The 24,204-nt window shown below is 44.0% G+C and overlaps 3 long non-coding RNA genes across 3 annotated transcripts; all 3 read right to left on the reverse strand.

Annotated features, from left to right (window-relative positions):
* On the reverse strand, positions 1-1,372 carry LOC139058170 (uncharacterized). The gene is made up of 2 exons (XR_011513283.1): positions 1,266-1,372; positions 1-940 (listed from the first exon to the last, which is right to left on the reverse strand). It is a non-coding gene; the product is annotated as an uncharacterized lncRNA (long non-coding RNA).
* Positions 1,373-5,041: 3,669 nt separating this feature from the next.
* LOC139058181 (uncharacterized) lies at positions 5,042-7,138 on the reverse strand. Its single transcript, XR_011513285.1, has 3 exons — positions 7,023-7,138; positions 5,898-6,699; positions 5,042-5,265 (listed from the first exon to the last, which is right to left on the reverse strand). It is a non-coding gene; the product is annotated as an uncharacterized lncRNA (long non-coding RNA).
* Positions 7,139-11,307: 4,169 nt separating this feature from the next.
* LOC139058191 (uncharacterized) lies at positions 11,308-12,649 on the reverse strand. Its single transcript, XR_011513287.1, has 2 exons — positions 12,551-12,649; positions 11,308-12,229 (listed from the first exon to the last, which is right to left on the reverse strand). It is a non-coding gene; the product is annotated as an uncharacterized lncRNA (long non-coding RNA).
* Between the last annotated feature and the right edge of the window lie 11,555 nt (positions 12,650-24,204).

Genomic DNA, 24,204 nt, shown 5'->3' on the forward strand with positions numbered 1-24,204 from the left:
TTCGCATGGTTAAGACAATATTTATTCTTCAATACAATGCCATATACTTATATAACAAACACAAAACTAAGTAACAAATATTTCAAGTATGCTATACGAGCCCTTGGTTCGAAGCCATGCCGGTGACTCGGCACCTGGATATCTCGCTGGACAGAGTTCCTGTTGCCATGTGCACATTCCCGTCCCCTTGCAGGACTCGGCCACACAGCCGGCGCAATCAGTAGCGGTCACCAGGAAGCCCCTCAGCTGCGGTGCTCTTCTTGGAGACACACCGAGCACTGCGGCAAGATGAAAACGGCCAGGGTGAGCACTCCATGATGAACACAATTACGTATCAGCAGTGAGCATGCTCAAGGCCTTCTTTCAGATCGTGCATAACGGCCGTAGGGTCGAGCTGTGGGTTTCCGTAGCACTCGGCGTTCCTCGCGTGCAGCAGGGCATCGTCGTCGTTGCTGACGTCGGGCTCCGGCTCTTCTGCTGGACATCCTCTTTCCCTTGGCTTGTTGCACTGCAGAGGTCTGGCATGCTCGGTCTTCTGGACGAGATCGAAGTCGTATGTGCAGATGATGGAGGTACCTTGGGACTCTAGCTTTGCTTTGTCGTGGTTCTCAGCCCAGTAGATACGTTCGTCGACGAAAGAGCGGCCAGTTCCGAATGGACGCGGCAGTCCATGGAAATAGATGGAAGGAGGTGCTACGTCTGAAAAGAGCGACAATGTGCCAGGCGACGCCACGGTGATCACGTTGAAGCCGTCGACGCTGCTCTCGGTACACTTAATAGGGTCGTCGCCTGCGTCTTCACACTCGTGGCTGTAAACACACGGGGCATTCATCTGCAGGCGTTTGTGACAGGGTTTGTCTGCAGGGTTGTGACACTGTTGCCGCTCTTTGTGACTGTGGTAAATGGCCATCGCCCGGAAGTCGAAACGAGGTCTCCTTATCTGCAACGGATAAAAAAAAAGGAACAGGATGTAAGAGCAAATTATTTACATACCATAGCGAGAAATTAATTCGCGGATTTCTTCGAGGCAGCTCTGATTGTTTGAGTGAATAGGACACTATTAACCGACGCGAAAAGGTGAGACTTGTGCTTATTTAGGCTTACCATCCCGTTCACTGAGTATCTCGCCGTATTAAGCAGACACGAAACGAGCAAACATCGCAATCGGACGCAATAGCATTTTCGCTGCATAATTGAGCGACATGGCGCCAGCTTTAACACGAAAAGTGCACGAAGGAAAACGTGAACTCCAAAGCCCCACTTACTCGGCGTAGCGACGTTCCAAGTCAAGAACTGAGCTGGCAGAAACTGGGTGGGCTGCGCTTGCGTCACGAGCCAAGGAGAACGCAGGCTCACGTGTGGTCAGTGCGCGTGCTCTTCTTTCTTTACTTAGAATGACGATGATGGTGGTCGTCTGTCATTGCTCTCCCTACTAAGCGGGATAGGCCAAGAATCAGGCAGCAGAAGGTAGCTCAAGAAAATTCTTAACTGAAGACGAGAAAGGCAAATAAACAAAAACACTAGTATGCGAGCGAGCAATCACAATAATTCAAGGATGAAATTAAAAAAGAAAGGTTAGAATCAAGGTGACAATAAATGCAAGGTTGTTAAATAATTTGGAGAAACCAACTTCAGTGAAATAAATGCTGATCTCATGCAGAATAGAGCTGCAATATTTAGTAGGGTAATTGTTTTGTTTCAGTTAAAAAATCAAACACTCGCTCTTCTTTCACTACAAAAAAAAAAAGAAAGCATGCACTTCTTTTTCCGTTTCTTTTTTTTATTATGTCTACGAAAAAATTGTGGCGCATATTTGAAAAATAACAAAAAGCATCAGCTTCCACCAATGTAAATGACAACAAGCATTTAAAATAGTGTTGTCGAAGTCTACTTTGTTAAATATACCGACTGCAGTCAGCCGACCTTCAAGTAGAAATCGTTAGCATTAAGTTAGTTGATGTGCGTGTCAGGCTTTTCACATGTTCTTGTATAGGAAGGGTTGTTATTACTGGTGTGGTGAATTACAAGATGTCAGAATTGAATCAATAAAGAATATCGGAGAAAATTGTACCTTCATGTAATAAACCAAGTACCAAATATTTTCTATTCTGTACCCGCCGTGGTTGCTCAGTGGCTATGGTGTTAGGCTGCTGAGCACGAGGTCGCGGGATCGAATCCCGGCCACGGCGGCCGCATTTCGATGGGGGCGAAATGCGAAAACACCCGTGTACTTAGATTTAGGTGCACGTTAAAGAACCCCAGGTGGTCAAAATTTCCGGAGTCCCCCACTACGGCGTGCCTCATAATCAGAAAGTGGTTTTGGCACGTAAAACCCCATATATTATTATTATTATTATTATTCTATTCTGTAAAAAAGAAAAAGAAAAAAATCTGAGTTAGATATTTTGTGGAGTTGACCTAATAATAAATAACAATAATGTTTTAATTATGTTATTTTACCCGCGCATATTGACAGCCCATCCGTGTTCTGGCTTTCTTGGCGCAGGTATATCTACTCGTGAAGAGCAGGCTGAACCAAAATTCCTAACGGACGATTCTGAAGATTTCCTAGATGTAGACGTGGAACTTAAGACTTTGAAGCGGCCCAGGTCATCGCTCTCAAAAATGTCTCCTGCTTAGTCGTGAACTAAAACCAATGACAAAAAGAGCCTCTCCAAGAAAGGGTCTTTGAAAGATAGTACTTTGGATTAGGTAGTTTACGTTACTTTCCTGTCTTCAACATAGAGGCTACCTCTAGATATTACGGTTGAAACGTTTCTTGAAGAACTCAGCTTTTAGTTTAACCTCAGATACAGGCAAATCTTTCCGCCCATGATGGAACTTGTAATGCGGACTCCCTGAAACCGAACAGCTGCTTGGAAGCGATATCTTGTTAATGTATGGAGAGAAAAAAGGGTGATTACAAATTTGTTGCTGCATCCTTAAAGCTTACGATATCTATTTAGCCAAAGACGATATGATGCGAACAAATTTAAGCATATCTATAAATCGACAAACAGAGAAGTCCTATTTACATTTTTACGGTCTCGAAATATGATTCCGGTGCCGGAAATTAATAATCCGCTTCACCACATGATTTTCGCGAAATACTAGTATGTATTGAAAAGGGATTAGAAGACAGGTTCAGTTCATTTATAGCCAGTGTCACTAATGTAGTTTGCAGAATTCGCATTAGCAGAACTGGCGGATGTTGTTTGGTCTTTGCCTCATTCTTCCCCAGGCAAAATGATAAAATGCATGACAAAGGTTTTGCGTGAACGGTCTCCACAAGAAATTCTCTATATGGTCGTTTGCTCTTTATGGAATGCCTGGATACCTTATGGAGACTTGCTAAAGTAACAGGGCTAGATACAGTTTTTTAATACATTTGCAAAACTTCAACAAATCTGCTGTTACCTGATCCTCCCCAGCTGCCTTCCCCCTTTGCATAGCTCCCAAGGCTTTGTTTACTTCTTCCGGCGTTACCTGTGGGATTTAGAATTCCTCTAGACTACTCTCTCTTCCATTATGATTGTGGGTGCCACTGGTACTGTATAAATCTCTATAGAACTCCTCAGCCACTTGAACTATCTCATCCATATTAGTAATGATATTGCCGGCTTTGTCTCTTAATGCATGCATCTGATTCTTGCCAATTCCTAGTTTCTTCTTCACTGCTTTTAGGCTTCCTCCGTTCCTGAGAGCATGTTCAATTCTGTCCATATTATACTTCCTTATGTCAGCTGTCTTACGCTTGTTGATTAACTTCGAAAGTTCTGCCAGTTCTATTCTAGCTGTAGGGTTAGAGGCTTTCATACATTGGCGTTTCTTGATGAGATCTTTCGTCTCCTGCGATAGCTTACTGGTATCCTGTCTAGCGGAGTTACCACCGACGTCCATTGCACACTCCTTAATGATGCCCACAAGATTGTCGTTCATTGCTTCAACACTACGGTCCTCTTCTTGAGTTAAATCCGAATACCTGTTTTGTAGCTTGATCTGGAATTCCTCTATTTTCCCTCTTACCGCTAACTCATTGATCGGCTTCTTATGTACCAGTTTCTTCCGTTCCCTTCTCAGGTCTAGGCTAATTCGAGTTCTTACCATCCTGTGGTCACTGCAGCGCACCTTGCCGAGCACGTCCACATCTTGTATGATGCCAGGGTTAGCGCAGAGTATGAAGTCTATTTCATTTCTAGTCTCGCCGTTCGGGCTCCTCCACGTCCACTTTCGGCTATCCCGCTTGCTGAAGAAGGTATTCATTATCCTCATATTCTGTTCCGCAAACTCTACTAATAACTCTCCCCTGATATTCCTAGTGCCTATGCCATATTCTCCCACGGTCTTGTCTCCAGCCTGCTTCTTGCCTACCTTGGCATTAAAGTCGCCCATTAGTATAGTGTATTTAGTTTTCACTCTACCCATCGCCGATTCCACGTCTTCATAGAAGCTTTCGACTTCCTGGTCATCATGACTGGATGTAGGGGCGTAGGCCTGTACAATCTTCATTTTGTACCTCTTATAAAGTTTCACAACAAGACCTGCCACCCTCTCGTTAATACTATAGAATTCCTGTATGTTACCAGCTATATTCTTATTAATCAGGAATCCGACGCCTAGTTCTCTTTGCTCTGAATAACATGCACGATATAAGATATATGCGTGACACGTAGAACAACACATTGTTTGAATGGGATGCAAACGTGGCGATGCTGCCTACATTGCAAATTGCTTTGTCTAAATCAAGACAGCGAATTCTTAGCATACGCAATACGAGTCACTAATATAGAATTACACTCTGTACTACCGGTGATGCGTACAGTTGTGTTTACTGTTTTCCCGAGTAACGGGTAATCTCATGCCATGTTTATGTTTATCCACCAGAAAGCCCGCAACTCGTGCGGCATAAGTTTGTGTCTATGCCTACAAAGGAGCCAAGGGCTCAAACATGCTGATCCCACGCATGACAGTGAAACTGTGGCGACAATAGAATGACCACGACAATGAGCGTGAACGAAATGAGAGAGAGGATAAACTTTATAGAAAAGAGCACTCGAGCGTGGGTAGCTCTTCCGATATGCAGTGGGTGGTTTCCTCAGTCCAGGAGTCCAGCGGCCTTAGCTGCCTTTCTCGCTTGGTTTACCAGGTGAAGCTGGTCGGTCGAGCCCGAGCTGGAAAGCGCTGCCTTCCGCTGTCGTGTGGTGGGCTGTGTTATGGGTGCGAGTTGTGGTTTGCTTGCGTAAGCCCATACCATGTGGTGAAACACTGCGCATTGATCACAGTGTGGGCATTTATACGAATACAGCGTAAGGTGTATGGCGGGGCAGATATTCAAATGACAACGGAAATACTACCAGTTCATAGTTCCTTCGTTGAAGACACCCGGCCATAGTTTGCGACAGTCAGTTCTACAGAGGCAATTCACACGCGTATCGTTTGTCATTGTGTGCTTTGGCCTACACGTACAGACCATTACGAAAAAGATCGGTCTTTACACCACGTACTTCACCAGGACTAACACAACAGCTTGCAAGCGGTATGTCCAATATCTTTAGAAAAGCTGGTGCACGGCTATTTTACGTATGCGTTAAGACATGCCAGTGGAACAGAACAAAGAAGTTAAAGATGACTAAACTGAATCGCTGTGTATATTCGTGGCAGCAATATCGCTCGCTTAGCAAGCGGTACTTGACTCATCTGTCTCATTCACGTTCACCGACATGTATTTGTTCATTTGGGCATCGTAACGAACACGATGTCATGTATAAAACGCAGCGTTCGCATGGGTAAGACAATATTTATTCTTCAATACAATACGATATACTTATATAACAAACATAAAACAAAGTAACAAATATTTCGAGTATGGTATACGAGCCCTTGGTTCGAAGCCATACCTGTGACTCGGCACCTGGATATCTCGCTGGTGAGAGTTCCTGTTGCCATGTGCACATTCCCGTCCCCTTGCAGGACTCGGCCACACAGCCGGCGCAATCAGTAGCGGTCACCAGGAAGCCCCTCAGCTGCGGTGCTCTTCTTGGAGAAACACCGAGCACTGCGGCAAGATGACAACGGCCAGAGTGAGCACTCCATGATGAACACAATTACGCATCAGCAGTTAGCATGCTCAAGGCCTTCTTTCAGATCGTGCATAACGGCCGTGGGGTCGAGCTGTGGGTTTCCGTAGCACTCGGCGTTCCTCGCGTGCAGCAGAGCATCGTCGTCGTTGCTGACGTCGGGCTCCGGCTCTTCTGTTGGACATCCTCTTTCGCTTGGCTCGTTGCACTGCAGAGGTCTGGCATGCTCGGTCTTCTGGACGAGATCGAAGTCGTATGTGCAGATGATGGAGGTACTTTGTGACTCGAGCTTTACTTTGTCGTGGTTCTCAGCCCAGTAGATATGTTCGTCGACGAAAGGGCGGCCAGTGCCGAATGGACGCGTTAGCCCAGGGAAACAGATTGAAGGAGGCGCTACGTCTGAAAAGAGCGGCACTGTACCAGGCGACGCCATGGTGATCCCGTTGAAGCCGACGACGCTGCTCTCTGTACACTTTGAGTCGCCGCCTGCGTCTTCACACTCGTGGCTGTAACTAGACGGGGCATTCATCTGCAGGCGCTTCCGCTGGTTGTGACACTGTTCCCGCTCTTTGTGACTGTGGTAAATGGCCATCGCCCGGAAGTCGCAACGAGGTCTCCTTATCTGCAACGGATCAAAAAAAGGAACAGGATGTAAGAGCAAATTATTTAGATACCATAGCGAGAAATTAATTCGCGGATTTCTGCGAGGCAGCTCTGATTGTTTGAGTGAATAGGACACGATTAAGCGAGACGAAAACGTCAGACTGGTTCTTATTTAGGCTTACCATCCCGTTCACTGAGTATGTCGCCGTATTAAGCAGACACGAAACGAGCAAACATCGCAATCGGACGCAATAGCATTTTCGCTGCATAATTGAGCGGTATGGCCCAGCTTTAACACGAAAAGTGCACGAAGGAAAACGTGAGCAACAAGGCTACACTTACTCGTCGTAGCGACGTTCGAACGCAAGAACTGAGCTGGCAGAAACGGTCGTAGGCTGCGCTTGTGTCACGAGCCGAGGAGAACGCAAGCTCACGCGAGGTCAGTGCGCGCGCTCTTCTTTCTTTGCTTAGAGTGACGATGATGGTGGTCGCATAGAGAAAGGAATATACCTTTCTCTATGGTGGTCGTCTGTCATTGCTCCCCCTACTAAGCGGGATAGGCCAAGAATCAGGCAGCAGAAGGTAGCTCAAGAAATTTCTTAACTGAATACGAGAAAGGCAAATAAACAAAAACACTAGTATGCGAGCGAGCAATCACAATAATTCAAGGATGAAATTAAAAAAGAAAGGTTAGAATCAAGGTGACAATAAATGCAAGGTTGTTAAACAATTTGGAGAAACCAACTTTAGTGAAGTATATGCTGATCTCATAAGCAGAATAGAGCTGCAATAATTAGTAGGGTAATCGTTTTGTTTCAGTTAAAAAATCAAACACTCGCTCTTCTTTCACTACAAAAAAAAAAAAAAGAAAGCATGCACTTCTTTTTCCGTTTCTTTTTTTTATTATGTCTACGAAAAAATTGTGGCGCATATTTGAAAAATAACAAAAAGCATCAGCTTCCACCAATGTAAATGACAACAAGCATTTAAAATAGTGTTGTCGAAGTCTACTTTGTTAAATATACCGACTGCAGTCAGCCGACCTTCATGTAGAAATCGTTAGCTTTAAGTTGGTTTGTTGATGTGCGTGTCAGGCTTTTCACATGTGCTTGTATCGGAAGGGTTGTTATTTCTGGTGAGGTGAACTACAATATGTCAGAATTGAATCAATAAAGAATATTGGAGAAAAAGGTACCTTCAAACATTAAAGTGAAAACCGAATATTTTCTTATTTCAAAAGAAAGGGAAGTAAACTTCTCGTGGAGTTCGCCTAATAATAAATAAAAATAATATTTTAATTACGTTATTTGGCCCTGCATATTTACAGCCCATCAGTGGTCTGGCTTTCTTCGCGCACGGATATCTACTCGTGAAGAGCAGACTGAATCGAAACTCCTAACTGGCAATTCTGAAGATTTCATAGATGTAGATGGGGTGGGGGGGTGGGGGGTGAAATTTAAGATTTTGAGTCGCCTCAGGTCACTGCTCTAAAAAATGTCTCCTGCATAGTCGTGAACAAAAACCTACGACAAAAAGAGCCTCACTCTGGGCCGTCCAGCAGGTCCACGATGCCGCCAGGGAACTCAACCTACCGGTTCCGTTGTGGGAGACGCCCACTCCATGAGAGCCCAAAGCTCTCGTGGCCTGCAGGACCTCGAACAAAGTTTATTTCCTTCCTTCCTTCGCCAAGAAATCGTTTTTGAAAGATAGTATTTTGGATGAGATAGTTTCCGTTGCATTTCTGTCTTCAACATAGAGGCTGTCTCTAAATATTACGGTTTAAACGTTTCTTGAAGAACTCAGCTTGTTGTTGAACTTCAGATACAGGCGGATCTTTCCGCCCATGGTTGAAATTATAATGCATGCGGACTCCCAGAAACCGAACAGCCGCTTCGAAGCAATACCTTGTTAATCAATGGAGAGAAAAAAGGTGATTACAAATTCGCTACTTCATCCTTAAAGCTTATGATATCTATTTAACCAAAGACGAAAATGATGCGAACAAATTGGACTATATTTCTAAATCTACTAACAAAAAAATGTTCTATATAGATTTGTACAGTTTCAAAATATGATTCCGGTGCCAGAAAATAATAATTCGCTTCGCTACATGATTTTCGCAAAATACTAGCATGTATCGCAAAGGGATTAGAAGACAGGTTCAATTCATTTATAGCCAGTGCCACTAATGTAGCTTACAGAAGTCGCGTTAGCAGAACTGGCGGATTTCGTTCAGTCTTTACCTCATTCAGCACCAGATGAAATGATAAAATGCATGATAAAGATTTTGTGTGAACTGCCTCCACAAGAAATTCTGTATAGTGTTGTTTGCTGTTTAAGAAATGCCTGGATACCTTATGGAGACTTGCTAAAGTAACAAGGCTGCGTACAGTTATTTGATACATTTTCCTAATTCTCTTGGTACATATGTTTTGCGGCAAGTGCACCGATGGAAAAAAAATTCATATACTCAGGTATATGTTTGAGATGGTATTAGACTCATTTATCTCAAATCCAATCTGGTTAAATTGATTGAAAGAATTTTGAATTTCCAGATTCAGACGGATATTTCTGATAACTCAATACTTAGCGCCACTCAAGTTGGCTTTAGATCTAGGTGCTCGATAAGGTGTGCTTGCGTTGTCTTTGAGAGTGGCATACAGCTTTCTCGGTGCATTAGAGAATTTTCTGCTTTAATGACTCCAGACATATAGCTCAAGTTTACGATACTTTTACGCGTGTCATAGTAATCAAAACAATTTGAGAATTTCAGTTTTACAAAAATACGTTATGGCATGGGTTTCATATATTTTAAGAGAATGATAATTCGGTTGTTTTCAAAGGGGGTGTTCATCGTCGAGGTATGAGAAGGAAATTTCGACCTCCTGGGGTTCGTTAACGTGCACCTAAATCTAAGTACACAGGTGTTTTCGCATTTCGCCCCCATCGGAATGCGGCCGCCGTGGCCTAGATTGAGGTTAAATGCATCGCTAATACTATAACTTATGGCCTGGAATCAAGTATATACACTCATAAAGATGTTTATTGCGCTTTGTTGGATTTTCAAAATGTAACGACACGATCATTGCGGTAATTTTTGTTCGTAGCTCTACCCCTCCTTTTTACTCTTCATTTCACTGAAATCGAATCTCCGAATTTTTAGGTAATGGGGTCTTTATTCTCCAGTTCATTATCTTCTTCAAATTTTGCTTCGTTAGTCCATTCTGCCCATTCGAGCACTGTTCGTGTTTCTTTTTTCAAGCTTTTCTTTAAGTTTAGATTTTTGAGTTTCTCCTATTACAATAACATTTTCTCTTAATTAAGGTATACCTCCTGCCACCAGATTCTAAGCTATACTAGCTCCCTTGGTGAATACTCACCGTAAATACGGAACATTATGATCATCAGGCGCACTTAATTTCGCGCCCGTACAGACGTCCGATCAACTGAGGAGCTTGTAAATGACAAACAGCTGCTTGCTCTGAATAACATGCACGATATAAGATACATGCGTGACACGTAGTAGAACACATTGTTTGAAAGGGATGCAAACGTGGCGATGCTGCCTACATTGCAAATTGCTTTGTCTAAATCAAGACAGCGGATTCTTAGCATACGCAATAAATACGAGTCACTCATATAGAATTGCACTCTATACTGCCGGTGATGCGCAAAGTTCTGTTTACTGTTATCCTATGCAATGGGTAATCTAGTGTCATGTTTACGTTTATCCACCAGAAAGCCCGCAACTCGTGCGGCGTAAGTTTGTGTTTATGCCTAGGAAGGAGCCAAGGGCTCAAACATGCTGATCCCACGCATTACAGTGAAACTGTGGCGACAATAGAATGACCACGACAATGAGCGTGAACGAAATGAGAGAGAGGATAAACTTTATAGGAAAGAGCACTCAAGCGTGGGTAGCTCTTCCGCTATGCAGTGGGTGGTTTCCTCAGTCCAGGCGTCCAGCGGCCTTAGCTGCCTTTCTCGCTTGGTTTACCAGGTGAAGCTGGTCGGTCGAGCCTGAGCTGGAAAGCGCTGCCTTCCGCTGTCGTGTGGTGGGGTGTGTTATGGGTGTGAGTTGTGGTTTGCTTGCGTAAGCCCATATCATGTGGTGAAACGCTGCGCATTGATCACAGTGTGGGCATTTATACGAATACAGCGCAAGGTGTATGGTGCGGCAGATATTCAAATGACAACGGAAATACTACCAGTTCATAGTTCCTTCGTTGAAGACATCCGGCCATAGTTTGCGACAATCAGCTCTACAGAGGCAATTCACACGCATATCATGTGTTATGTGCTTTGGCCTACACGTGCAGGCCATTACGAATAAGATCGGTCTTTAACACAACCTACTTCACCAGGACTAACACAACAGCTTGCAAGTGGTATGTCCAATATCTTTAGAAAAGCTGGTGCATGGCTATTTTACGTATGCGTTAAGACATGTCAGTGGAACAGAACAAAGTTAAAGATGACTAAACTGAATCGCTGTGTATATTCGTCCCAGCAATATCGCTCGTTTAGCAAGCGCTACTTGATTCATCTGTCTCATTCGCGTTCACCGACATGTATTTGTTCATTTGGGCATCGTAACGAACACGATGTCATGTATAAAAACGCAGCGTTCGCATGGGTAAGACAATATTTATTCTTCAATACAATACGATATACTTTTATACCAAACATAAAACTAAATAACAAATATTTCAAGTATGGTATACGAGCCCTTGGCTCGAAGCCACGCCGGTGACTCGGCACCTGGATGTCTAGGTTGAGAGAGTTCCTGTTGCCATGTGCACGTTTCCATCCCCTTGCAGGACTCGGCCACACAGCCGGCGCAATCAGTAGCGGTCACCAGGAAGCCCCTCAGCTGCGGTGCTCTTCTTGGAGAAACACCGAGCACTGCGGCAAGATGACAACGGCCAGAGTGAGCACTCCATGATGAACACAATTACGCATCAGCAGTTAGCATGCTCAAGGCCTTCTTTCAGATCGTGCATAACGGCCGTGGGGTCGAGCTGTGGGTTTCCGTAGCACTCGGCGTTCCTCGCATGCAGCAGAGCATCGTCGTCGTTGCTGACGTCGGGCTCCGGCTCTTCTGTTGGACATCCTCTTTCGCTTGGCTCGTTGCACTGCAGAGGTCTGGCATGCTCGGTCTTCTGGACGAGATCGAAGTCGTATGTGCAGATGATGGAGGTACTTTGTGACTCGAGCTTTACTTTGTCGTGGTTCTCAGCCCAGTAGATATGTTCATCGACGAAAGGGCGGCCAGTGCCGAACGGACGCGTTAGCCCAGGGAAACAGATTGAAGGAGACGCTACGTATGAAAAGAGCGGCATTGTACCAGGCGATGCCATGGTGATCCCGTTGAAGCCGTCGACGCTGCTCTCTGTACACTTTGAGTCGTCGCCTGCGTCTTCACACTCGCGGCTGTAAGTAGGCAAGGCATTCATCCGCAGGCGTTTAGGCTGGTTGTGACACTGTTGCCGCTCTTTGTGACTGTGGCAAATGGCCATCGCCCGGAGGTCTCAACGAGGTCTCCTTATCTGCAACGGATAAAAAAAAGAACAGGATGTAAGAGCAAATTATTTAGATATCATAGCGAGAAATTAATTCGTGGATTTGTGCGAGGCAGCTGTGATTGTTTGAGTGAATAACACTATTCATCGAGACGAAAAGGTGAGAATTGTGCTTATTTAGGCTTACCATCCCGTTCACTGAGTATCTCGCCGTATTAAGCAGACACGAAACAAGCAAACATCGCAATCGGACGCAATAGCATTTTCGCTGCATAATTGAGCGGCGCGGCGCCAGCTTTAACACGAAAAGTGCACGAAGGAAAACGTGAGCTCCAAAGCCCCACTTACTCGGCGTAGCGACGCAAGAACTGAGCTGGCAGAAACGGGGCAGGCTGCGCTTGTGTCACGAGCCGAGGAGCGCGCAAGCTCACGTGCGGTCAGTGCGCGCTCTTCTTTCTTTGCTTAGAACGACGATGATGATGGTCGTCTGTCATTGCTCCAGCGGGATAGTCCAAGAATCAGGCAGCAGGCAGCTCAAGAAAATTCTGAACTGAAGACGAGAAAGGCAAATAATAAAAAAAACACTAGCATGCGAGCGAGCAATCACAATAATTCAAGGATGAACTTAAAAAAAAGAAAGGTTAGAATCAAGGTGAAAATAAGTGCAATGTTATTAAACAGTTTGGAGAAACCAACTTCAGTGAAATAAATGCTGATCTCATAAGCAGAATGGAGCTGCAATAATTAGTAGGGTAATCGTTTTGTTTCAGTTACAAAATCAAACTCTCGCTCTTCTTTCACTACAAAAAAAAATAGAAATAAAAGAAGCACGCACTTTTTTTTCCGTTTCTTTTTTTGATTAAGTATACGAAAAACTTGTGGCGCATATTTAAAAAATAACAAAAAGCATTAGCTTCCACCAATGTAAAATGCAACAAGCATTTAAAATAGTGTTGTCGAAGTTTACTTTGTTAAATATACCGACTGCAGTCAGCCGACCTTCATGTAGAAATCGTTTGCCTTAAGTTAGTTTGTTGATGTGCGTGTCAGGCTTTTCACATATGCTTGTAGAGGAAAGGTTGTTATTACTGGTGAGGTGAATAACAAGATGTCAGAATTTAGTCAATAAATAATATTGGAGAAAAAGGTACCTTCATGTGTTAAACCATGTACCAAATATTTTCTCATCTGTAAAAAAAAGAAAAAGAAACCTGATATACATATTTTGTGCAGTTGACGTAATAATAAATAACGATAATGTTCTGATTATGTTATTTGACCCGCGCATATTGACAGCCCATCCGTGTTCTGGCTTTCTTGGCGCAGGTATATCTACTCGTGAAGAGCATTCTGAACCAAAACTCCTAACGGACGATTCTGAAGATTTCCTAGATGTAGACGTGGAACTTGAGACTTTGAAGCGGCCCAGGTCACCGCTCTCAAAAATGTCTCCTGTGTAGTCTTAAACTAAAACCAATGACAAAAAGAGCCTCGCCGAGAAATGGTTTTTGAAGGATAGTATTTTGGATCAGATAGTTTATGTTGCATTTCTGTCTTCAACATAGAGGCCATCTCTGGATATTATGGTTCAAACGTTTCTTGAAGAACTCAGCTTTTTGTTTAACTTCAGATACAAGCGGATTAAGCCCATGGTGGAACTTATAATGCATGCGGACTCCCAGAAACCGAACAGCTGCTTCGAAGCGATATCTTGTTAATCAATGAAAAAGAAAGGGTTATTACAAATTTGTTACTGCATCCTTAAAACTTACGATACCTATTTAGCCAAAGACGAATATGATGCGAACAAATTGAATAATATTTCTAAATCGACAAGAGTTCTATTTACATTTTTGCGCTCTCTCGAAATATGATTGCGGTGCCAGCAAATAATAATTCGCTTCGCCACATGATTTTCGCGAAATATTAGCAAATATCTCAAAGGGTTTAGAAGACAGGTTCACTCCATTTATACCCAGTGCTCAATTTATACCCATTAGCAGCACTGGCCGATGGCGTTTGGTCTTTTCCTCATTCAGCCCCAGGCAAAATGATAAAATGCATGACAAAGATTTTGCGTGAACGGTCTCCACAAGAAATTCTCTTTAGGGTCGTGTGCTCTTTAAGAAATGCCTGGATACCTTATGGAGATTGAGCTACAAGTATTGTATTGAAACAAAAATATTGGGATTCAAAGAAAAATATTCATCTACTCAGGTATACGTTTCAGATTATATTAGACCCTTTTCTCTCACATAGAATTTGGTTAAACTGATGGAAAGAGTTTTGAATTTCCAGGTTTTGACATATTTATTTCCGATAAGCGAATACATCGCGCCACTCAAATTGGCTTTAGATCTAGGTGCTCGATATGGTGGGACCGCGTTGACTTTGAGAGTCGCGTATACAGCTTCATAATCATCATCATCATCATCATCATCATCATCATCATCATCATCATCAGCCTGGTTACGCCCACTGCAGGGCAAAGGCCTCTCCCATATTTCTCCAACAACCCCGGTCATGTACTAATTGTGGCCATGCCGTCCCTGCAAACTTCTTAATCTCATCCGCCCACCTAACTTTCTGCCGCCCCCTGCTACGCTTCCCTTCCCTTGGAATCCAGTCCGTAACCCTTAATGACCATCGGTTATCTTCCCTCCTCATTACATGTCCTGCCCATGCCCATTTCTTTTTCTTGATTTCAACTAAGATGTCATTAACTCGCGTTTGTTCCCTCACCCAATCTGCTCTTTTCTTATCCCTTAACGTTACACCTATCATTCTTCTTTTCATAGCTCGTTGTATCGTCCTTAATTTGAGTAGTACCCTTTTCGTAAGCCTCCAGGTTTCTGCCCCGTAAGTGAGTACTGGTAAGACACAGCTATTGTATACTTTTCTCTTGAGGGATAATGGCAACCTGCTGTTCATGATTTGGGAATGCCTGCCAAACGCACCCCAGCCCATTCTTATTCTTCTGATTATTTCCGTCTCATGATCCGGATCCGCCGTCAATACCTGTCCTAAGTAGATGTACTCCCTCACGACTTCCAGTGTCTCGCTGCCTATTGTAAATTGCTGTTCTCTCCCGAGACTGTTAAGCATTACTTTAGTTTTCTGCAGATTAATTTGTAGACCCACTCGTCTGCTTTGCCTCTCCAGGTCCGTGAGCATGCATTGCAATTGGTCCCCTGAGTTACTAAACAAGGCAATATCATCAGCGAATCGCAAGTTACTAAGGTATTCTCCATCAACTTTTATCCCCAATTCTTCCCAATCCAGGTCTCTGAATACCTCCTGTAAACACGCTGTGAATAGCATTGGAGATATCGTATCTCCCTGCCTGACGCCTTTCTTTATTGGGATTTTGTTGCTTGCTTTATGGAGGACTACGGTGGCTGTGGAGCCGCTATAGATATCTTCCAATATTTTTACATATGGCTCATCTACACCCTGATTCCGTAATGCCTCCATGACTGCTGAGGTTTCGACTGAATCAAACGCCTTCTCGTAATCAATGAAAGCTATATATAAGGGTTGGTTATATTCTGCACATTTCTCTATCACTTGATTGATAGTGTGAATATGGCCTATTGTTGAGTAGCCTTTACGGAATCCTGCCTGGTCCTTTGGTTGACAGAAGTCTAAGGTGTTCCTGATTCTATTTGCAATTACCTTAGTAAATACTTTGTAGGCAACGGACAGTAAGCTGATCGGTCTATAATTTTTCAAGTCTTTGGCGTCCCCTTTCTTATGGATTAGGATTATGTTAGCGTTCTTCCAAGATTCCGGTACGCTCGAGGTCATGAGGCATTGCGTATACAGGGTGGCCAGCTTCTCTAGAACAATCTGTCCACCATCCTTCAACAAATCTGCTGTTACCTGATCCTCCCCAGCTGCCTTCCCCCTTTGCATATCTCCTAAGGCTTTCTTTACTTCTTCCGGCGTTACCTTCGGGATTTCGAATTCCTCTAGACTATTTTCTCTTCCATTATCATCGTGGGTGCCACTGGTACTGTATAAATCTCTATAGAACTCCTCAGACACTTCAACTATCTCATCCATATTAGTAATGATATTGCCGGCTTTGTCTCTTAACGCATACATCTGATTCTTGCAATTCCTAGTTTCTTCTTCACTTTTTTTAGGCTTCCTCCGTTCCTGAGAGCATGTTCAATTCTATCCATATTATACTTCCTTATGTCAGCTGTCTTACGCTTGTTGATTAACTTCGAAAGTTCTGCCAGTTCTATTCTAGCTGTAGGGTTAGATGCTTTCATACATTGGCGTTTCTTGATCAGATCTTTCGTCTCCTGCGATAGTTTGCTGGTATCCTGCCTAACGGAGTTACCACCGACTTCCATTGCACACTCCTTAATGATGTCCACAAGATTGTCGTTCATTGCTTCAACACTAAGGTCCTCTTCCTGAGTTAAAGCTGAATACCTGTTCTGTAGCTTGATCTGGAATTCCTCTATTTTCCCTCTTACTGCTAACTCATTGATCCGCTTCTTATGTACCGGTTTCTTCCGTTCCCTCCTCAGGTCTAGGCTAATTCGAGTTCTTACCATCCTGTGGTCACTGCAGCGCACCTTGCCGAGCACGTCCACATCTTGTATGATGCCAGGGTTAGCGCAGAGTATGAAGTCTATTTCATTTCTAGTCTCGCCGTTCGGGCTCCTCCACGTCCACTTTCGGCTATCCCGCTTGCGGAAGAAGGTATTCATTATCCTCATATTATTCTGTTCCGCAAACTCTACTAATAACTCTCCCCTGCTATTCCTAGTGCCTATGCCATATTCCCCCATTGCCTTGTCTCCAGCCTGATTCTTGCCTACCTTGGCATTAAAGTCGCCCATTAGTATAGTGTATTTAGTTTTCACTCTACCCAGTGCCGATTCCACGTCTTCATAGAAGCTTTCGACTTCCTGGTCAACATGACTTGATGTAGGGGCGTAGACCTGTACAATCTTCATTTTGTACCTCTTATTAAGTTTCACAACAAGACCTGCCACCCTCTCGTTAATGCTATAGAATTCCTGTATGTTACCAGCTATATTCTTATTAACCAGGAATCCGACTCCTAGTTCTCTTCTCTCCGCTAAGCCCCGGTAGCAAAGGACGTGCCCGCTATTTAGCACTGTATATGCTTCTTTTGGCCTCCTAACTTCACTGAGCCCTATTATATCCCATTTACTGCCCTCTAATTCCTCCAATAGCACTGCTGGACTCGCCTCACTAGATAACGTTCTAGCATTAAACGTTGCCAGGTTCATATTCCAATGGCGGCCTGTCCGGAGTCAGTGATTCTTAGCACCCTCTGCAGTGTCGCAGGTCTGACCGCCGCCGTGGTCAGTTGCTTCGCAGCTGCTGGGGACTGAGGGCCGGGGTTTGATTGTCGTGTTCATAGGAGGTTGTGGCCAAGTACTGCACCAGGGTGGCCAATCCTGCTCTGGTGAGGGAGTGCGTTACCGGTTCTGGTCACCGGGATCAGGCCACATTCCAGGCCTGTTTGTGCAATTTTATCAACACGCGGGTTTTTTTTTTAATCCGGTGGAAAATTGCCGGCACCGGGATTCGAACCACGGACCTCTTGCACGGGAGGCGGGTGTTCTACCTCTACGCCACCGCTGCACCTGGCGGTGGTGCAGCGGTGGCGTATACAGCTTGCTCGGTGCCAAAGAGAATATTCTGCTCTGGTGACTCGAGATCTAGCTGAAGTTTACAATAGTACTGCGTGCGTAATACTAATCAAAACAATTCGAGAATTGAAGTTTTTAAGATGCATTACGGCATTGATTTCATGATTTTAAGAGAAAGAGAATACTAATGCTTTCAAAAGGGGTGTTTGTTCTCTAGGTATGAGCAGAAACGCAGTGTACCACAAGGAGCCGTGTACCCTCCTGTTTTACTCGATATGTATATAATTTACATTCCCGTCAACCAGAATACTTATTTGTGTGTTTATGCAGAGAACACCGCTTTTCCCGCGCCTCGTATATTGACCTATATACTCATTTTACTAAGATATACAAATTGGCTTACGCATTTCTCGAATTATGGTTTGGGAATATGCGTATATCACTGAACACCACCACAAATGCCCTCCCGTATTTCCTCTAAATGCTCCTGTTTATATGTCCCTAATGTACCGCCAAGAGCTGATTCCACGTACAGGTAGGCTCTCTTAAAATACCTGGGCATTTCATATAACGGGGCTCTCGTCGGCGAGCCCAGATTGAGCAAATTGCGTATAAGGCAACATGTGCAGCGCGGGGGTTATGTAAACGTCAGCGGCCGACGCTCTGCATTGCGAAGAAATGCTCTAATTATGGTGTACACAATGTATGTGCGTCGCATCATGGAACTGAGGTGCGTCTCGTTTTCTGGCAGTCCAACTTATAAAAGCAGGCCTCTGGTACTTTTTGAAAGGGAAGCTCTGCGTTTGTGTCTTGGACTGCCTAAGTTTCTTGTAAACAACGTTCTGTATACGGAAGCGCGAATACCGCATCTGTGAAGTAGGTCCCGTATTCTTACAGTTCCAACATTCCTAAACATTTACGAATCTCCTCAGTGATGATGAATGCATATTTTCATTAAAAGGGACCCTGAATCACCCCTCGGGCTTGGGTAAATAACAGTCCGCGGGTAGCATACGCTGCTGCGAACATCTCAGTCAAGTCTTGCTGTCGTACGCACCCCCGCAGCACGCGCCGATCCAGGCGGCCGTGGTCTACATCGCGTAGACACCACGGTCGCCGCGGGGTGCCGCTACGAGTCCACTGGCTAAGCGCACTAAATCTTCCTGGGGACAACTGCGTTGCCTTATGTGTTGCGCGTCGTAGGCGCCAAAGGCCGAAGTCGTGACGTCTACGTTAACATCCAAAATGAAATTTTAACTGCGCGCCACGGGGACATTTAGAAAGCGGATTGTTGTGGGCACGCCGCACTGTACCGTAGCCTACGCAGTGCAACGCGTTGAAGAAGGAATAGGAGCGCAGCGGAGGCCGTGTTTTGATTGCCAATAACTCCGTTTCTGCCGAACTCATTTAAGTAATTTTTGCGCAAAGTATTTCTGAAATAGCCTATTTTCACTTCAAATGCCTTTCTCCACTTCGATAAAAAGTGGTTAAGGGCCCCTTTAATGAATCAAGTATATTTTGCATCAGGCACGTACCCAGGATTTTTTTTCGGGGGGGGGGGGGCGGCCCACCACCCCCATCATCATCATCATCAACATCATGTTTTATGTCCGCTTCAGGACGAAGGGATCTCTCTGCGATCTCCAATTACCCCTGTCCTGTCCCAACCGATTCCAACTACCGCCCGCGAATTTCTTCATTTCATCGCTCCACCTACTGTTGTCGCCCTCGATTGCGTTTTCCTTCTTTTGGTACCCATTCTGTAACCCTAATGGTCCAACGGTTATCTAACCGGCGCATTACATGACCTGACCAGCTACATTCTTTCCTCTTGATGTCAATTAGAATATCTTCTATACCCGTTCGCTCTCTGATGCAAACCGCTCTCTTTCTCTCTCTTAACGTTATGCCTAGCAATCTTCGTTCGATCGCTCTTTGCGCGGTCCTTAACTTGCTCTCAAGTCTCTGCCCCATATGTCAGCACTGGCAGAATGCACTGATTGTGCACCTTATTTTTCAATAATAATGGTAAGCTTCCAGTCAGGAGCTGGCAATGTCTGCCGTATGCGATCCAACCTATTTTTATTCTTCTGTGAATTTCCTTCTTATGATCAGGGTTCCCTGTGATTAATTGAACTAGGTAAACGTACTCCTTCACAGTCTCTTGTGGCCGACTGGCGATCCTGATCTCTTGTTCCTTCGCCCGGCTATTTATCATTATCTTCATCTGCATATTGATATTCAACCCCACTCTTACACTCTCTCTCTTAAGGTCTCCAATCATTTGTTGTAACTCGTCTGCATTGTTGTTGAATAGAACAATGTCATAGGCAAACCGAAGGTTGCTGAGATATTTGCCGTCGATCTTTACTCCTAAGCCTTCCAAGTTTAATAGCTTGAATTCTAAGCACGCAGTGAATAGCTTTGGAGAAATTGTGTCTCCCTGTCTGACCCCTTTCTCTATAGAATTAATAGAATGTAGAATTAAGGTAGCTGTAGAACCTCTGTAGATATTCTTACGCGAAGGACGAGTCAGTAAGACGACAAACTATTTACAGATTATATTTACAACAACGGTTGCAGCGCTGACCAGTCAGATTCACAGCGCGAGCCCAGTTCGTTCTTCCTCCTCTTTTCTGGAGTGATGGCACCCACGCGCCTCGTTCAAACAAACAAATACCACACGCATGTAGCAATATTTTTCAAGCTTTTTACGTAAGCGTTCTGTACTCCTTGATTACGTAGTGCCTCTATGACTGCTGGTATCTCTACGGAATAAAATGCATTTTCGTAATCTATATAAGCCATACAGAGAGGCTTATTGTACTCTGCAGATTTCGCGATAACCTGATTGATGACATGGATGTGATCCATTGTAAAGTATCTCTTCCTGAAGCCAGCCTGTTCCCTTGGTTGACAAAATCGAGTGTTGCCCTGATTCTATCAGGAGATTATTTTGGTAAATATTTTATATAATACTGGGAGCAAGCTAATAGTCCTACAATTTTTCAATTCTTTATCGTCTCCTCTTTTGTGGATTAGTATAATGTCTGCATTCTTCCAGTTTTCTGGGACCCTTTCAGTCGATAGACACTTCGTATAAAGAGCCACCAGTTTTCCAAGCATTGTGTCGCCTCTATCTTTGATTAAATCGACTGTTATTCCACCTTCTCCTCCCGCTCTTCATCGTTTCACGTATTGCAGGTCCCTTCTGACCTCATCCTAGTTATAGGAGAGTTTCTGTATCCTTTTCATTGCTGTTTCTAAGTGACGTATCATGACTCCTCTGGGTACTGTATACAGGTCAGCTTAGAATTTTTCCGCTACTTTTACTACATCTTCGAGATTGCTGATGATATTATCCTTCTTATATTTTAGTGCATAAATCATGGTTTGTCCTATGCCAGGTTTCTTTTTTACTGATTTCAGGCTGCGTTTATTTTTTACGGCTTCTTCACTCTTTCTCATGTTATTGTTTCGAATATCAGTTATTTTCGCCTTGTTGATCAGTTTTGACAGTTCCGCGAATTGCGTAACGCTGTGCGGCCGCCAGTCCCATACAACCACGTAGAGCGCAAGACTCTGCGATTCTAGACGTACTCTGCTCACCGCGATAGGTTAGAAAAACACCCACATAAGCACAGCAGAGAAGTGGCTACGTGAGGCGGTTCGATCGATAAATGTAGAAGCGTCATTCAAAACAAGTAATTGTTCTCCACTTCCGGCGACGTTTTCTCTACTTCCTTTTTAAATAAAAAGATGTTGATCCATAAATATTCTCATAAACAACCGTTAATTTTTTATTATTCGCTTTTGCTTGCAGTTTGGTTGTTGCCTTGGATCTCTCCCTTAGTAGATCGCTTAATTTCTGAACTCCTTGCGATTTTTGTTTCCGGTTGCCAATTTTGCACGAAAAGTGCTCTACAATTAGGGAAAACAGACGAGGTAACGGGCGACAGTCATCTTGCTTATGGGTTTAAGGGTCATTGCAGGGTTTCATGATGGACGCTCTTTCACATTATTTTATTTCCCACCTTATCTAACCCGTATCACGTGTATACGGTTCCGGGCATCTGCCAGCGTCGCGGCGAGCCGTAACTCAAGGAAGTAATGAAGCAAAGGGAAAAATTAAACGCAATTGGCGTTTTCTCCGGCCGCAACTCTTTCCATGAGAGTACAGACCAGCTGAGTAACAGCCGCATCCCTCTCCTGGTCCCAGGATCAGCCTAAACAAAGATACCCAGGGGGGGCGCCCCCCCCCCCCCCCTGGGTACGTGCCTGTTTTGCATACTCACTGGCCACGACTATCCCCACTCTCAGATTGTACTTGCACACTCAAAGCTAGCACTATTGAATGTGCAGATTCCACTTAGGTGGCTCAACAATCAACCTTATTCAAACCCTCGGATTGGATAGGACGCTATATTTCTCCTAAATGCTAAACTAATGTCATTGCGAGGTTTAAATTACCAGTCACTCGATTAGCTTGCTCACCTAGAAGCAAGCTGGTGCTTCGAAATCTGGGGAAAAGGCTGGAGTAGGCATCCTTTCTCCCTCTCTTGCTCGGTATGTTTCTTTTCCCCTTCCGGATTAAATGTCTATTTTTAGAGCAGGCCTATTTGTAATTGTGTCAGCGCTGCGCCCACTTTCCACGAATAAATCGTAAGCTGTCTCAGCTACGTACTCTCATTCGGTATGTTCTTCGCATTACAGAGCAACACATTTAACTGTCTTATGTGTGTTCTGATATATCTTTCCCGCAATTCTCGCAACTAAAAATGTACTTACTGTGCTTTCCAGTTCACCGGGGCTTATGCCTGAATGAAATGACGGAGTTATTAAAGCCAGAACACCTCCAAGGCGATTTGCGACCACTATCTTACCTGATACGGCTTAGGTGACGGCAACGAATTCTCCAGATTTTCAGCAATTCAGATTTTTTTCTGTAACAAATAGTGGTGTCTTTCGCGGCAGTCGGAAGTTTGCTGCACCGGATTACGCTGTCGTGCCACACAATTTAATTTCTGCTTGTATAGAGCTGGTCTGATAATGCTGTTACGTCATAGTGACAGCCAAGAACACAGTATCAACACTGTGAATGACGAACTAACTCTCTATTAGGTGAACTTGTGCCCCTGAAAGCAAGCAACATTCCAAGCACAACTATAGCAACGAAAAGAATCGGCGATCGTCGAAAATCTGATCTACAGCTCCAGCGCGTCGGCTTTCATATATGACTCGTCGAAGATTCCAGCGTAATCGCTGGTGCCAGTGCGCCTTCTAGAAAGTAGGCAACTACACAATTCATGTCGCGTATACGATCTGTTTACATAAGTTTCGGTGAGAACATGCACAATAGATAGAATTAGCGATAATATTCGAGTATCTTCCAAATAACACCGGCGCGTCTTACGCTGGGCGGTAACATTAGCTTGTTAGGGGGGTAAATGCAGTCCCCGGAAAGAAGGATAAATAAGTACACGTAGGAATATCCAGTCTATGCCAAGATTTGTAATGGAACTGAATCGATGAACCACTTCGTTTTATACTGCAGGCGTTATTAAAATTACAGGAAGATATGTTTCGGGAAACTCCTCTCCGCAAGACTGGATTAGGGTGAAATGTTTCATTAACGGTATAGTTTGAGGCCTCCACTCAAGGATGTTTGTTAATTGCACTTTGTTTGATTCTTAAAAGGGAACGAAACGATCATCATGGTAATTCTTCTAGCTTTACTCTTTGTTCACTCATCATTTCAATGGAATATATTCTACGAATTATTAGGTAAGGGGGTTCTTATTGTTTACTTCATTATCTCTTACATTATTTTGCTTCGTTAGTCTGACTGCTCACTCGAGTACTATTCTTGTTCTTTTCTTTAGCCTTTTCTTTGAGTTTTGATTTTTTGATTTCCCCTACTACAATAAAATTTTCTCTAAAGTCATACCTCCTGCCGCCCGATTCAAGGACTATTTCCCTTAGTGAATACTCACCCTGTTCAACTATAGTGAATACATAGTGAATATCGTGTCTTATTGTGCAATTTGGCCTAGACGTACAGACTATTATGAAAAAAAGGGTCTTTAACACAATCCACTTGTAACACAGGAGCTTGCAAGGAGAATGTCCAATATCATTAAAAAATCTGGTGCAGAGCTATTTCATGGATGCATAAAGAGGTCAGTGGATCAGAACAAATAACTGAAAGATGACGAAATTGAATCGCTGTGTATATTCGTGCCAGCCACATCGCATGTTTAGCAAGCGGAACTTGATTCATATGTCTCATTCACGTCCACCAACATGACTTTGCTCATTTGGGCATCGTAACGAACACGATATCATGTATAAAACGCCGCA

The sequence above is a fragment of the Dermacentor albipictus genome, chromosome 1 (genome assembly GCF_038994185.2).
Source record: "Dermacentor albipictus isolate Rhodes 1998 colony chromosome 1, USDA_Dalb.pri_finalv2, whole genome shotgun sequence".
Classification (NCBI taxonomy): domain Eukaryota; kingdom Metazoa; phylum Arthropoda; class Arachnida; order Ixodida; family Ixodidae; genus Dermacentor; species Dermacentor albipictus.